We start from the raw sequence: 16,266 nt of genomic DNA on the forward strand, positions 1-16,266 counted from the left end.
GTGGGCCCAGCTCTCTTTTCATCTATTGATCAACTCTGCATTTCATAGGATCGTCCGGTTACATTTGATCAGGTAATGTATTTTCCTTACAATTCCTCTTATCGCTTTTTTTTTCTTTTCGTCTTCGTATTGGCCAGCTAGAGTCACGTAACTACGCCAGCTCCTCTTCTTTCCTTGTTATCGTCTCCTGTTTTTCCAGTACTCCATCTTCCTTCCCTTGCTGTCTTTCTCCTTCTTCTGTTCATGTTGTTCGCGGTTTCTTATTTCGTCTGCATTGAAAGCCTTCTAAATTTAGCATTTTATTCCTTAAGAGCTTTCCTGATTTCGTTTCTTTTTAGTCCTTTCCTTAATTGTGTAATCCATGCTCATGTCGACTTATTACAGAAATACAGGACTACTTGTTTCGTTAGCCTGTTCTCATTCATTTGGTAGAAGTGTCCAAAGTAGATTAATCTTGTTTCAGGCGATGCTTCTGATATTTTCTCTTATATTTATGTAAATCTTCTCACTACCTCTCTTAACCATGCGTTTTTCAAGTATCTCCATTCTGTTGTTGATTTTATCGCTTTTAATTCTGCAGTTTTTATACTGATGCCGTTCGCGCGCTGCTGACGTCTGTGTTGCGCCGTGACGTAGCAGCAACAACAACGACGTTATGTACAGTTGCACTGGACGCAGAGTGGTCTGCTGCGGCCGAGGCGGTCTTCTTGCGGCGAGAGGAGCGCGCGGTGTGTGTGGCGGCAGAGCGGCGAGGTCGCGGCGAGGCGTGCGCAGTAAAACCGCCGGCGTGCGCGGCCAGGCCGCAGTCCTGCGCCAACCCGCGCCGCGAACACTGCCGCAGGCCCGCGACACACGACACACGACACACCGCGCCACGTCACGCCGCATCGCGACGCAGCAGGACCACCGCAACAGGTACTCGCTTGCCGCCGGCGCCGCTCCGTCTCAAGTGAGGCGGCTCGGCCGCGCACTCGGATCCTCTCCTTCTTCTGCATCTACATTTATACTCCGCAAGCCACCCAACGGTGTGTGGCGGAGGGCACTTTCATTACCTCCCTTTTCTGTTCCAGTCGCGTATGGTTAGCGGGAAGAAAGACTGCCGGAAAGCCTACGTGCGCGCTCGAATCTCTAATTTCACATTCGTGATCTCCTCGGGAGGTATAAGTGGGGTGAAGCAATATATTCGATACCTCATCCAGAAACGCACCCTCTCGAAACCTGGACAGCAAGCTACACCGCGATGCAGAGCGCCTCTCATGAAGAGTCTGCCACTTGAGTTTGCTATACATCTCCGTAACACCATCACGCTTACCAAATAACACTGTGACGAAACGCGCCGCTCTTCTTTGGATCTTTCCTATCTCCTCTGTCAACCCGACCTGGTACGGATCCCACACTGATGAGCAATACTCAAGTATAGGCCGAACGAGTGTTTTGTAAGCCACCTCCCTTGTTGATGGACTACATTTTCTAAGGACTGTCCCAATGAATCTCAACCTGGTACCCGCCTTACCAACAATTAATTTTATATGATCATTCCGCTTCAAATCGTTCCGCACGCACACTCCCAGATATTTTAAAGAAGTAACTGCTACCAGTGTTTGTTCCGCTATCATATAATCATAAAATAAAGGATCCTTCTTTCTATGTATTCGCAATACATTACATTTGTCTATATTAAGGGACAGTTGCCACTCACTGCCCGTCGAGAACTGCCGACTATTTCGGATACGTTTCTCGCGACCTGCTCAACTCGTTCGAAGAGGGCATTCATTTTCTCGCGATATCATTGCTGACTCAAATAGCGTAGCTTGTGGGCTCGACACCTGCTTCGGTCAGAGATACGGGTTTTGAATGTGCTGTTGTCTTCTGTGACAACGATACAATATTAAATTTAGCCATTCCGGTTATTCCTGTTAAAAATATTTACTGCGATTGCAGCTTTGACATTTTTGTCATTTTCAAGCATACTGAAGCCCAACATTGTCGCCAAATAAAATTTGCTCACATTAAAAATAAAGTAACGGAAAGTTAAAACTGAGAACATAACTAGTGTTTACGTAGGATGTTCAACCTCGCTCTATGAGGTAAAGAAGCGATATGTTGTAGTTCCCAGCAGTGTCTAAGTGCCGACCGATGTGGCCGAGCGGTTCTAGGCGCTACAGTCTTGAACCGCGTGACCGCTACGGTCGCAGGTTCGAATCTGGCCTTGGGCATGGATGTGTGTGTAGTCCTTAGGTTAGTTAGGTTTAAGTAGTTCTAAGTTCTATGGGACTAATGACCACTGATGTTAAGTCCCATAGTGCTCAGAGCCATTTCATTTCAGTGTCTATGTATTTCGTTTATCTTTATTGTATTTCATTCCTTTTTCCCACACGGGCGAAGTTGGCTTGTAAGGGAACAATACTTCACTCTTCAGACAAAATATAACACAAAATTGTTCAAATGTGTGTGAAGTCTTATGGCACTTAACTGCTAAGATCATCAGTCGCTAAGCTTACATAATACTTAAATTATCCTAAGGACGAACACACACACCCATGCCCGAGGGAGGACTCAAACTTCTGCCGGGACCAGCCGCACGATCCATGACTGCAGCGCCCCAGACCGCTCGGCTAATCCCGCGCGGCAAAATATAACACAAACATAATAAAGAGAACAAAAACATGAACTGTATACATAGGTTTTTAACATATACAGGGCTCCCCAGGACGAAGGTCAATATTCAGGTATATGACAGGAACGACCATTCGAAGCAAATATGTTTGGTAAACACGGGGTCTAAAATGCATTACTTACGAGCTGTGAGCACTTCTTCAGCATGGTTGTTGTGAAACAAATCTTCAGCATCGATGTTGTGAAACAAATCTTTTCTAGTGAACAAGTGATCTTAACTCTTATTGCATGCCTTTAGAGCCCATGTTTAATGATTTTTTTTCTTGTTTTGGTCCAGACTACCACATCTCACAATGCTTTCAGTACAATAGATTTGTTTCACAGTAGCGAAGATGAAGAATTGCTCATAGGTCTTAAGGTATGCACTTTAGAACCCATATTTACTAGAATGTTACAGAATATTAACCATTCCTTTCGGGACACACTGTACTTGGTATTCCTTGATACATTCGTAGACATGCAGTTTATATTCTTTTAAACGTTTTTAGCGTTTCGCACTGTGTATGAATTCTTCGCAGTGCTTCGATGTTTGTATTTCTTAGCGTTTCCAAACAGCATGTGAACACGAACCATGCGGCAAGCACAGAAACACATTCCACTTACATAAAAACTTCATCCACAAGATACATAAAATGAATTACGCGTGTAGGCAAAACGAATTACTCGTGAAACCAACAAAGTTGCCGGACGAAAACAGCGGTGAAATGAGACAAATGCGTAAATATACAGAATGCATGAGCTTGGAAGTACAGACATATTAGTATCTGCAATCGATCTTATATGGCTTGTTACACGTGTATCCACATTGGACACACGTGATCAAAGCAAGTGCAGTAATGTAAAATTATTAACATAACTAAAACCATGAACGCAAATTAAAAGTAGGTGATACCAACATACGTAAATACAAGAGCTGCACACCTAATCGAAACTTGTAGAGTCACGGTAAAAAAAAAAAAAACCCTTAAAAACACAAGTGTAACGCGACCGGCCATCCTGATTTAGGTTTTCCGTGATTTCCCTAAATCGTTCCAGGCAAATGCCGGGATGGTTCCTTTCAAAGGGCACGGCCAACTTCATTCCCCATCCTTCCCTAATCCGATGAGACCGATGACCTCGCTGTCTGGTCTCCTTCCCCAAAACAACCAACCAACCAACAAGTGTAACCGGGTAAAAAAAAAAATCATAAATGTAAATAATTTTAAGGTAGATAAAGTCCACGTATTTATAGCACGCACACACTACCATACAAGGTGTGTCACATTACGCACGTGATGTGCTAATATGAAAATACATAACAAGATTTAAAAGCAGGTACTATTTAGCAACACGTATAGCATGGACAAGAATACTTGCCAGGCCCAATCAGTTGAAATACTGTTACAATATTTTCTCTTTGGCTGCACTAACGTAGCGCTGTATCTATGAAATGATAACACTATCCTCTTGTTTAAGGCCACCTCGGTGTTTACTTTTTTATTCCTCTCTTGGAAACCTTGTATGCTTGAAGTTCTCGCTCCAAAACATTCTTTTTTCATTACTACTTTATTTCAAATGTTGTTTTTATCCTAAGCCTTTGCTGACTTCTCGAATTCCGATTGCTGTTGACTTTTTTTCCGCCCGCATCTCGTGGTCGTGCGGTAGCGTTCTCGCTTCCCGCGCCCGGGTTCCCGAGTTCGATTCCCGGCGGGGTCAGGGATTTTCTCTGCCACGTGATGGCTGGGTGTTGTGTGTTGTCCTTAAGTTAGTTAGGTTTAAGTAGTTCTAAATTATAGGGGACTGATGACCATAGATGTTAAGTCCCATAGTGCTCAGAGCCATTTGAACCATTTGACTTTATTTCCAGAGATATTTGAAGATTCTGAAGGCGACTTGCGAGAAAATGTATTTCTTTCGGAACATAATCAGTATGCTTCAAATTTTAGGTACTGTGGCCGCCAGAGGCATCTTGATGCAAATGCGACTAAAACATATAGCACACAGTTGTTACCGATGACCTCGCTGTGTGGTCTCCTTCCCCAAACAACCCAACCCAACCCCACTCAGTTGTTGATTACCGGCCATCCGTATAAGGAAAAACTTGGTACTTGCGACTTGTACACGGCTTTTAAAACTGCTCGTAATATTCCAGAAACGAAGCCTCGACGTTGTCGTCGTCCAGGTCAAATTAAGACTTGCCAAAAAGTCAGGTATTCCTGTCCTTTCTTCGCGTATTTTAGCATCCTAGTCTTTCAGCTTTAAAAATATTCCGACACCGATTACTTACAGCAAAAGAAAGAAAAAGTCAGCATAAACTTATTTACCAAATTATTCGTTTATAACGCGTTAATGAAAAAACGTTCTACGACGTTTTCGAGTCTGAAAATCATATCAGTGTTCAGTGTGTCCCCACGCACGTACTCTCGCAATATCTGTGGGTGGATGGAAATCGGTTTGGTACTAGTTGAGACAGAGCTCAGCAACGGTTTAGGATTACTTGGACTGGAATTGCAGATCACTGTTCGGTGCCTTTGTTCTACCAGACATCCCAAAGATTCAGTGTACAAGGGTTACATATACCACAGGATATGTCTCCGCAAATACGTAGTAGTAACGGGTTTGTGCATAATGGGGCCCATGCGGTATTCAGTCGTGCCTCAAGGATAGGTAGGGGAGCATCGCAATCTGCACTTTTCCTCGACCTGGTTCCTACGGATTGTAGTCCGCAAGAGCCATTTAAAACAACTGGTTTCTGCAGCTGACTTTCCTAATACAGGGGCCCTCCGCCAACGTGTGATAAAAGCCTCGACAAGCATTCGGAACCGTCAAAGGCGCTTCGAAGGGATTGTAAATCCATGATCCAATGAGTAAGTGAGTATTTACGCTAAAGGAGAACATGTTGAAGCCTTGTTATAAGTTTCCGAGTTGAGAGCTATGTGATATATTCTTTCATTAACAGCTCAAAACCGAAATATTTTCGAGCTTTTCGGGTTTTTTCCCTTATTTTAGTCTGAGAAATCCACCTCCAAATTTCGAAGAGGTTATTTACACTGAGGCGACAAAGGTCATGGGAGTATATCTGGTGTAATGTCGCCGCAGGCTGCCACAATACGTTGTTTCATATGCTCTGGGGTTGTAGGCACATCACGGTACACATTCTCCTTTAACGTACCCCACAAAATGAAGTCCAGAGGTGTTAGATCAGGAGAACGGGCTGGCCAATTTATGCGTCCTCCACGTCCTATGAAACGCCCGTAGAACGTTTACCTCACCCTTCATGGTAATGTACATGTGCGTCAGTGAAAAAGACCAATAAAAAGGTGTTAGCATGTGGACGTAATGTGCTGTTCCAGTCTCTTCTGTACCTACGGTCCATCGCCGTTCCCTTTGGATCCCTACGTAATTCGGTGATCTCCGATACACACGATGGAACAGCGGAGGAGTGGTACTCAAGTGTCAACTATAGGTTACAATATCTCCGGATGTAATTAACATTTTACAATGCAACAAACGGCCCTGATTACGTATTTGTTTATATGTTCAGATGTGCTAACAAAACTAACGGGGTTCCATGTACAAAAACGTAGGTTTGTGTTAAGAAACATACCTCCGTGCATTTTTTATGGTTTGTATCAACCAATTACACTAGCCCCTCTCCTCACGTTCGGTCTGTGGAATCGGTTCGTCAGTATTTGATGTGGTTTACGAAATATATCCAGCGGTAACGTTAGGTGACTCATCCTGTATAATTAAAACAGAGATGCTTTATGCCGCAACACATTGATTAAAATGAAAAACCAATTAAAATAACTAACGCGTGACAAAATAGTGAAAATAATCGACTTGGGTCCTTGATACTACAAAATTTTGTAACGGGAAGTTTGCTTTAAAAAAAAGTTGTGTTATGTACTGCAAACAGTGCAAAGCTTCCTCTGCTCTGTGCGGAGAGTCATCGACTTGCTAGCTCAAGTCTACGCTACCCATTATTGTGTCACTGGCTTTTTTTCGCATTCCGTATCATGTATTATTATTTACATTTCGACTGTTCCACGTTTTAGACTCTTCATTAATCTTCTATACGCAATTTCTTTTCTCCGATTTTCATGTGAAAACAAAGTGTTGCGAAATAACTCTGTGATTGGTACTCTACACAGCTGATAAAAACTGTTTTCTAAAGCCCAGTTTTAAGGCATTTCGTGACTTCTGTGATCCCATGCGTAGTATATCAAATTTCTTATCTCAGGATTTCCTACAGTGCTCTGTAGAGCAGTAAATGTTGACATGTTAACTGGTTCTTTTCCGTCGCTGCTTGGAACATCAAGTTCATAATTATAAATGAAAACCACAAAATGTTGTGAATGTTGTATAGTACTCTAGAAGACACACAGATTTGTACTTTATATTGATGTATGTTGACATGTGCCAAACGTATGTGCAAATGTTTCCCAATTTGTCTGGATGATGTACTGGTTTTATTCTATAATCCTGTACGCAATTTCGTATACTTTGTATATGTATGCTACCTTGTTCTTACATTTCGTTCTGTATTTGCTGTTCTGAAATGCCTCATTTCTGTTTTCTGTAACGATTTTTCACTTACATCCAGTAAAGAAAAGTAACCAATGTTTTGTACATTTTCACAATGTACCATGTGTCACTTTATTTTTATAAATGTCAGTGAATTGACCATTACTATTATTTAGCTGCTCATCACGTACTTGCAATCACGTAATAAAATTGGTTTCAGGTTTCGATGTACACCATTTTCAAGCTACCTACGAGATTTAATTGTTCCGCAGCTAATCGGTGTTGTTCATTATGTTACCTGTCTGTGCTGTGAGTCATGCGATATGTACGTTCAACTTGACACTTAAAATAACAGTTAAACAGTTTTCTAAAGCGAAATGAAAGTACACTTCCTCGCTACATTCTTTAACAAAACCGGAGTTTACATCTCTGGAAGCATTTGTAGCTACGTAATTTAAAAAAAAATATATTTTACATAACAATAATTACTCTCCTGAGATGGACATGTTTCGGTGTTTGCCGTTAATCCAGTTAAATCTTCAAATGGTTCACGTGACTTTGAGCACTGTGGGACTTAACATCTGAGGTCATCAGTCCCCTAGAACTTAGAACTACTTAAACCTAACTAACCTAAGGACATCACACACATCAATGCCGAGGCAGGAAGCGAACCTGCGACCGTAGCGGTCGCGCGGTTCCAGACTGAAGCACCTAGAACCGCTTGACCACACCGGGCGGCAGTTAAATCTTCATTTCATTTTCAATGGTCTCTTCTTCCCGTACAATAATGTCATTTCTGAGGAACTGACGAATTTTCCCTTTCATTTTGTTTATTTTACATATCAATTAACAACTACTGCATTCTGGTTCATTAAATAACACGTCTGTCGTATTGTCGAGATTATGAATGTTCCCGTTGCTTCCACGTTTTCCTGAGAGGTGAGTCCTTTGTGTCAGAAATCATTACCTAATAGTCTATAGATAAAGCTGGGTTTATATGTATATCTGGATTATTGTTGTTTTTATAGTTTGTTGCTATCTTCTGAGATTATTTTGCACTTGCAAGGTAATTTTTATGAAAACAATATTTGGTTCCTGGTTGATGCCAAATATAGTATTTGTTTTATTGTACATCAACGTCGTCCACATATATTAAATAGTTCTTTAGTGTATTGTTGACGGAGGGAATTTTTTCTGCACTCGAAACACCATACCTCCCTCGATAGTTCTTGACGGAAAGGGGTTGATCCCTATTGCAGAGATCACAGAATGAACGCGACCCTGTGAAGGTTGACAGTAGCCGCCCACGTGGGGAACGTCACTCTACGTGCGACGAAACGAAGGTACGCCGTTCAAACATCGCGTATAGCCCATCAAATTCCTCGCTGCTGTGTTTGCGTTTAGCGCGTGCTTGCAACTTGTACTACCGTGCGTAGGACGGGAACTAACAGCAGCTGCTCACACAGAAAGTAGACCAGTACCAACACGGCGTACGCAGTTTCGGATGCTTTGCTTTACGTCGGGGTTTTAAATCCCCCACAGCTATATTCTTATTCTACTTATTATTCGTTTTAGTGTACAACCAGTATTTAAACTGACAACCTTTATACGGATAAACAATTCCGATCGAACAATTTAAAGTCACTTAGTCTTGTACAAAAAGGTGTGCATTATTCAGGAACACACATTTTTAATAACTTGCCAGCAGCCATAAAAAGCTTAACAACCAATGAAATTGAGTTTAAGAGAAGCCTAAAGGATTCATTGGTGGCGAACTCCATCTACTCCATTGATGATTTTCTCAGTAGAACAAACTGACATATATATAAATCAGTTGGTTACACACACACACACTTATTTACAATGAACACATTACTGCACTGAAATTGTGCAGAAGTTATATATAAATAAGTGTGTGTGTGTGTGTGTGTGTGTGTGTGTGTGTACTTTGTCTTCTGTGTATTGCTTGGCGCCATTACTCCAGCCAATATACTGTGTTCTAGCTCTTCCTTTAACCTCTTTTTCTTTAATTCTGGAAGCACCACTGTCAGCCTATTTATTCGTGTCCAATCTCAGCGCCCATCTATATTTATTCAGTAATACTCAGTCGTCGTGCAGTTTGTTCATTTGATCTTCAGCATTCTTCGATCACTGCTAAGAATGCTGAAAACATAAGTTTTTGCTGACACAGTGTTCCGAAATTTAGTGAGATGATTATTGTTTAGTTTTTGTTTAATCAGCAGCAATTAACATCTCAAGAGTACCAATGACGACCTCATAAACCGTGACTGTGGCTATAATCTTAGCAAGGCTTGGGAACCAGCGATTGGGTTAATCAAGAGTAAATCGAGCAAACGCATAGTTGTGACGACCACGGCGGACAGAGCCATCACACCGACGTCATCTGAGACGCCGTCGCAATCTGTTCCACCGCGCTACCGTGGCGCGGGGCGCGGACGGCGGAGGGAGTATTGTTGTTTCAAGCTATATCGATTTTCATTTCACCTTAGGACATTTTGAATACACTCACAAAGGGAGGCAACGACGTTGGGATCACAGATTTACTTCAAACTGTGTACGTCTTTAGTAGGTCATTAAAATAGCATAACCTGCAAGTAGTAGGTTGCGCCACTCTGGCAGTTACGAGAAAACGGCAAGAGAAGTTTTACGCGTCCATTATGTAAATGATGTAACTATGCGAAGGTGCTGACGTAAGTAGTCGTTGCAGGCAAGAGGTTAGCGTTCGCGCTATGCAAGAGGGTTGTGGACGATGCTAGAGTTCGAATTCCGCTAACGCTTATTTTTTAATCTCTGGTCACAGTATTTAATTTATATGACGTTTGAGAGATAATACAATGAAAACAGAAACCACGTACATTTTCATGAAGTTGTATGTTATTTGACTGTTTACTGCCCAAGTCAAATCTCGATAAATAATTATACGAATGGCGTTATGTACAGTCAGTAATACAGTAAGCCACAGTGTTCCAGACCAAAAGAGTAACGTATACTTACTCGTCGGATGTGTTTTCGATATCACATGTTCCAGGATGGTATTTGTTATACAGACATGGAAAACACAAATTGAAACTTCATGTAAATATGCGTCGTTTTTTTCCCTTTATCTGTGCGACTACTTTGAAGTTTTTTCTTTAAGTTCCGTCATAAAAGCTCTTTGTGCTGATGACTATTGTACACATGTTTAGATACGTCCAGTGCTAATACGGGCCTTGATGAGGATATCTGAACACAGTGAATTAGCCGCCCTTCAGTACCAGCCTTTATTTCCTTCACCGACAGAAAAATAAGCTGCAGCGAACGTAGCGATTTGAATCACACTCTCTCTGACGATTGCTATTCCTGGGACTTTACATTTCCTTTGATAGTTCCACTGAATTTCTTTGATAGGTTTGAACCATTTGCACAACTCTGATCCTTCACAGGAAGCCGTTTTTGCGGGAACCACTCTTCAAGTTAATCCATCCGTGCAGTCTTTTTGGACCTGTACTGTTTTACGATGATTATAATTGTACTCTAAATTAACCCTTTTACGATGACTCACACTGCAGCCTTGCAGTTGATGAGACATGAACGGTGGAGACGACGTAAAACGTACTAGGGCCGGCCAGGGTGGCCGAGCGGTTCTAGGCGCTACAGTCTGGAACCGCACGACCGCAACGGTCGCAGGTTCGAATCCTGCCTCGGGCATGGATGAGTATGATGTCCTTAGGTTAGTCAGGTTTAAGTAGTTCTAATTTCTAGGGGACTGGTGCCCTCAGAAGTTAAGTCCCATAGTGCTCACAGCCAAAACGTACTAGGCTGAGGCTGCTGTTCAATACATAGGTAAATTTGTTGATTGTTTGTGTCTCCGAGGGTATGGATCACTTAACGCACCAAAATGAATTTTCTTCCCCTTAGCGTCCATGTCAGTCTACAGCAACTGTATGTACTAATAATTGATATTTACTACTGATAAGGTGACAAAAAAGTCAATCTACGGAGCGGTCTGCCTAATATAATTGCTAAGTCTTCTGTGGCGAATTTCTTGTTTGTCGGTGCATTAGGCACATCATTTCGCTGTGAAATCCGAGCTTTTGATGGAAAAAAAATGAAATGATATTACGGCAGTTATTGACTGGGATATCCCTTTCGGAGTTCCGTATTGCAAGTCTTTTTAGTTGACGCCAACGGTAACTTGCGAGTCAGTGATGATGAAAATTAATGAAAATTATGATGGTGACAGCACCGAGCATCGTGTTTTACTTTGGCATCACTTCACAGTAAGAATTGGGTGGAACTCCTCCCGACATTTATATCCATGTGATTATGTTGCATCGGACTGTCGAAGATGCAACGTAATCACATGTATATAAATGTCGGGATTAGCTTCTTCCACCCAATTCTTACTGTGCAGTGATGCCAAAGTGAAACTCGATGCGAGCATCAATCTCGATAGCAATCGATAAATGAAGAACTGTAAAGACGCCATATTGGATTTCGTTGTTTTCGTATTATAACTTGCGCCTTATGACAGCATACCTTTTCAAGACAGAAGAGCTTTCACAAACACATCAGTGTTGGTCCGATTTATTACTGTTAGATAGCAGTTAACGACACATGGGCTGTAAAGCCTTCAGTACATCCTAAGATGAAAGGTACTGTTGTGAAAAGTTGTATTATTGACTGTAGTGTAGTGGTTAGAGACGTGGAATTACTGAGGCGAAAGAAATAGGTTCAGATCCTGCCATGTTCAAATATTTCTTTACACGTCTTCACATTTGTAATAGATTCTGGGACTTCCTTATTATTGTAATGGAAGCTTGTTCTGCGCTATTGAATGTTATTTACATATAACAACGCTTTCTCTCAGGAGTCAGTATTGTTCGTGACTTCATACCGGTTGTAAAAATAAAGTTTAAATTACTGTGAAAGAAATGAACAACAATTAAATTTATATTCTTGACAGTCACAAATATTTAGGTGTTTATTTTTTAATATGTCACAATTTCTGAGGATGAGCACGCAGGAACCTAATAGCACAGCTTAAATTGCAGCTTGTGGAACGAGCAGAAAATTAGAAATATATTCTTGTTTGTCACAAATATTTAGCTTTTATTCCTGAGTATTTCGCGATTTACGATGGTCAATCACACACTTCATTTTTGTAAAACTCGTCGCGACCACGAATCTCGCTAGCATCCGACAAATGTGCTACGTCATTCGGACACCACCATCCAGTAATAATAGGCTGAAAGTAGCTTTTCCCACCAGTGTTCTATTGTAACCAGAGATTATATGGCACCACAAATGTTCAGTATAATACTGGACATATTCCAACGCAATCTCTCCCGCAGCGTGGAAGGAGGTACATTATATAAGGAGACTTTCTAGGATTATATACTGATGTGGATATGGTATCTGTTCTTTCGGACATGTCCGAAAGAACAGAATGTCTTCCACGTAATGAGTGTGTTGGGTAGGGACACTACGAATGTACGTGTGTGGTTCTCTTGGGAGGCGTGCGCGAGATAGTCGCTGCAGTCGCACTATCCTTTGCGCCCTCGGTGGCTCAGATCGTTAGTGTGTGTCTGCCATGTCAGCAGGAGATCCCGGGTTCGAGTCCCGGTCAGGACAAACATTTTCACCTGTCCCCGTTGATATATATCAACGCCCACCAGCAGCTGAAGGTATTAATATATAACTGTAATTTTGTCTTGGAACATGTCTCGTATTAGACTATACGTAATGATGGATGAGATACTCCAAGTGGAGCATCATAATTGGCACCAATGCAGTTTTTTTTTGCAGTAGACAATACTACATATGCATTATTCCGTTACTTTTGCGAAGATAAGCTGTTTCCCTAGCGAAGACAATGATGGGCGTTGTCGAAAACTCAGATTTCCATTGAGAATTAACGTAGTTAATCCAGAACATTTAATGCAGCAAATCAATCGCGAAAAACTTCGTGGTTATATTCGTCACATAATCTGTTCGCAATTCTACGGTGACGGATCACGGATCACGGGGCATACTACTATGCAGTCTCTAGATTCCAAGTACCCACTTCCACGCCTTCGAGAGACTGCATATACTTCATTAGACTAATACATAATTTACATAGTGTTATTTTTCAACATTCAGCTGCAATCCTGACAAAGATAATAGTTGAATGGTTGGTTGATTTGGGGGGACGGGACCAAACAAAGAGGTCATCGATCTCATCGGATTAGGGAAGGATTCGGAAGGAAGTCGGCCGTGCCCTTTCAAAGGAAAAATGCTGGCATTTGCCTGGAGAGATTTAGGGAAATTACGGAAAGACTAAATTAGGATCGCCGGATGCGGATCTGAATCGTCATTCACCCGAAAGCGAGTCCAGTACCGCCTCGCTCAGTTCGAAGATGGTGGTGAACACTTTTGAAACGCCTGTTTTTCACACAGTAATATTGTGAAAATAACACCAAACCGTGCTCAAGTAGTCCAATAGTTAAGTTGACTGTTCATAAAAAGCAGGAAACTTGGTGTTCGAATGGCACAAATTTTTAATTGCTACTCCGTAGTCAAGCTACTAAAAGCTGTACTTCCACTGATAGTGTGCTGCCTGGATCATTCCGCTTAAGACTACCGTTTCACACAGTCAAATGGGTTTTATCTCAGGACAGAAGAGTCCTGAGCCGTATATTCCTTACAGAAGAAAGGGAAAACTGGCAGAAGTCGACCTCCGGGATGATCAGTTTAGATTCAGGAGAAACGTAGAACACGCGGGTCTACACTGACCCTAAGACTTATCTTAGAAGGTAGGTTAATGGAAGGCTAACCTACGTTTATAGCTTTTGTAGATCTAGATAAAGTTTTTGACAATATCGCCTGGAATTAACTCTTTCAAATTCTGAAGGGCGCAGAGGGCGAATGGTTATATACAACTCGTCCAGAAATAGACGGCAGCTACAATACAACTTATAAGAGAAATAAGGGCTCGCAAGGAAAAATTTAATTGCTCGTTTTTCCCGCGTACCGTTCGAGAGTGGAACGGTAAAGAGACAGCTTGAAGGTGGTTCATTGAACCTTCTGCCAGGCACTTTATTGTGAATAGCAGAGTAATCACGTAGATGTAGATGTACAAAAACCAGACGGCAAGTTTAAAGAGTAGAGGAACATGAAAGAAATCGGTGGTTAAGAAGGGAGTGAGAAAGGGTTGTAACTATCCCCGATGTTATTCAGTCTGTATACTGAATAAGCAGTCAAGGAAACCAAAGAAAAATTTGGAGAAGAAATTGCATTTTAGGAAGAAGAAATAAACAGTTTACTTTTTGCCGATGACATAGTGATTGTCAGAGGCAGCAAAGAACTTGGAAGCGCAGTTGAACGGAATCTCCCGGACAGTTTTCTGAAAGGATCATATAAAATGAGCATCAACAGAAGGAAAATAAGGCTAATGGAATGTAGTGGAATTAAATCAGGCGATGCTGAGGGAATTCGATTAGGAAATAAGTCACTAAAAGTAGTACACGAGTTTTGCTATGTGAGTAGTACAGTAACTAAGGAAATATAAAATGTAGACTGGTAACGGCGGGGAAAACGTTTCTCAATAACAGAGATTTGTTAACATCAAATATCGGTTTACGTGTTAGGAAATCTTTCTTGAAGGTATTTGTATGAAGTGTACCTCTGTGTGGAAATGAAGCTTGGACGATAAGCAGTTCAGCAAGACGAGAGCCAGCCGCGGCGACCGAGCGGTTCTAGGCGCTTCATGCCGGAACCACGCTGCTGCTGTGGTCGCAGGTTCGAATCCTGCCTCGGGCATGGATGTGTGTGATGTCCTTAGGTTAGTTAGGTTTAAGTAGTTCTAAGTTCTAGGGGACTGATGACGTCAGATGTTAAGTCCCATAGTGCTTCCATTTGAATCATTTTTGAGCAAGATGAGAATAGAAGCTTTTGAAATTTGGTGCCACAGAAGAATGCTGAAGATTAGATGGATAGATAATGGAACCAATGAGAAGATACCGAAAAGAAATGAAGAAAAATGTAATTTGTGGCCCAACTTGAATAACAGAAGTGATCGCTTCATAGGACACATTCTGAGAAATGAAGGGATCACAAGTTTGGTATTGGAAGGAAGTGTGGGGGTAAAAATTCTAGAGGGAAACCAAGAAATGAATACAGTAAGCAGGTTCAAAAGGATGTAGGTTGCAGCAGTTATTCAGTTACATCAAATCAGTCCTCGGACTGAAGACCACAGTAACAACACTTATACAGAATTAGTACCGGAGATTCCCCCCCCCCCCCCCAAAAAAAAAAATTGGTAGCTCAATTTATCTATCGCTCTGTACTATGGATAATAGATTCACGTTACGTGCTTTGTGAACATCGTCGAAGCCAAGCGACACATTGCTGCCCAAGAAGTAGCAGGCTAACCCCAAGGCCGAGACATAACTCTTGCTTCAGTGATTCGTTCGACTACTGCGCAGTTAACCTGTCCGTTCGGTGCCCGACCTTGCTACAAGTTTTCGACTAAATAATCATGCTACTCCAGCCAGTACCACGATGATGTAACAATCGGTACGTGACTTTTCCGTTATCGTAATCCGTGCTTCGCCTGACTTGCAGAATCTGGCTAAACGGCGTAGAACATCTGCGAGACTCAAACTGGAGGTAACGCAATGCCATCACCTTCTAATTTCCAAAGATAACAGAACAGGTGAAATGGATTAAGCGTGCGCTTAAGTCTTTCGGCGACCTACTTATTCCACTAGACGCAGAAAAGGAAAAAAAAAACAGCAATTCTCACTATTCCAAACCAACAGTACCAGCAACGAATTTTGAGACAACCTTACTGGTAATTCGTAAGCTACAGTGCGGTACTTACCACTAGTACTTTCTTTGTCATCATCTTCTGACTGGTGTGATCCAGACGCCACGAATTCCTGTCCTGCTACAATCTCTCCGTCTGAATAGCGCTTGCAGCCAATGTCCTCAATTATTAGTTGGATTTGTTCCAATCTCTGTCTAGGTTTTACTCCCTATACGACTCTGTATAGTACCTGGTCAGATATTCCCTGATATTTTAACGAATCTCCTACTATC

The 16,266-nt window shown here is 41.8% G+C and overlaps 1 protein-coding gene across 1 annotated transcript in view; it reads left to right on the forward strand.

Annotated features, from left to right (window-relative positions):
* Positions 1 to 684: 684 nt before the first annotated feature.
* The window catches only part of LOC126346878 (hexokinase-1-like), a 246,353-nt gene continuing 230,771 nt past the window's right edge, over positions 685 to 16,266 (forward strand). The window contains exon 1 of the mRNA XM_050002225.1: positions 685 to 915. The gene's annotated coding sequence lies outside the window, so the exon portion shown is untranslated. The remainder of the gene's footprint in view (positions 916 to 16,266) is intronic.

The sequence above is a fragment of the Schistocerca gregaria genome, chromosome 1 (assembly GCF_023897955.1).
Source record: "Schistocerca gregaria isolate iqSchGreg1 chromosome 1, iqSchGreg1.2, whole genome shotgun sequence".
NCBI lineage: Eukaryota > Metazoa > Arthropoda > Insecta > Orthoptera > Acrididae > Schistocerca > Schistocerca gregaria.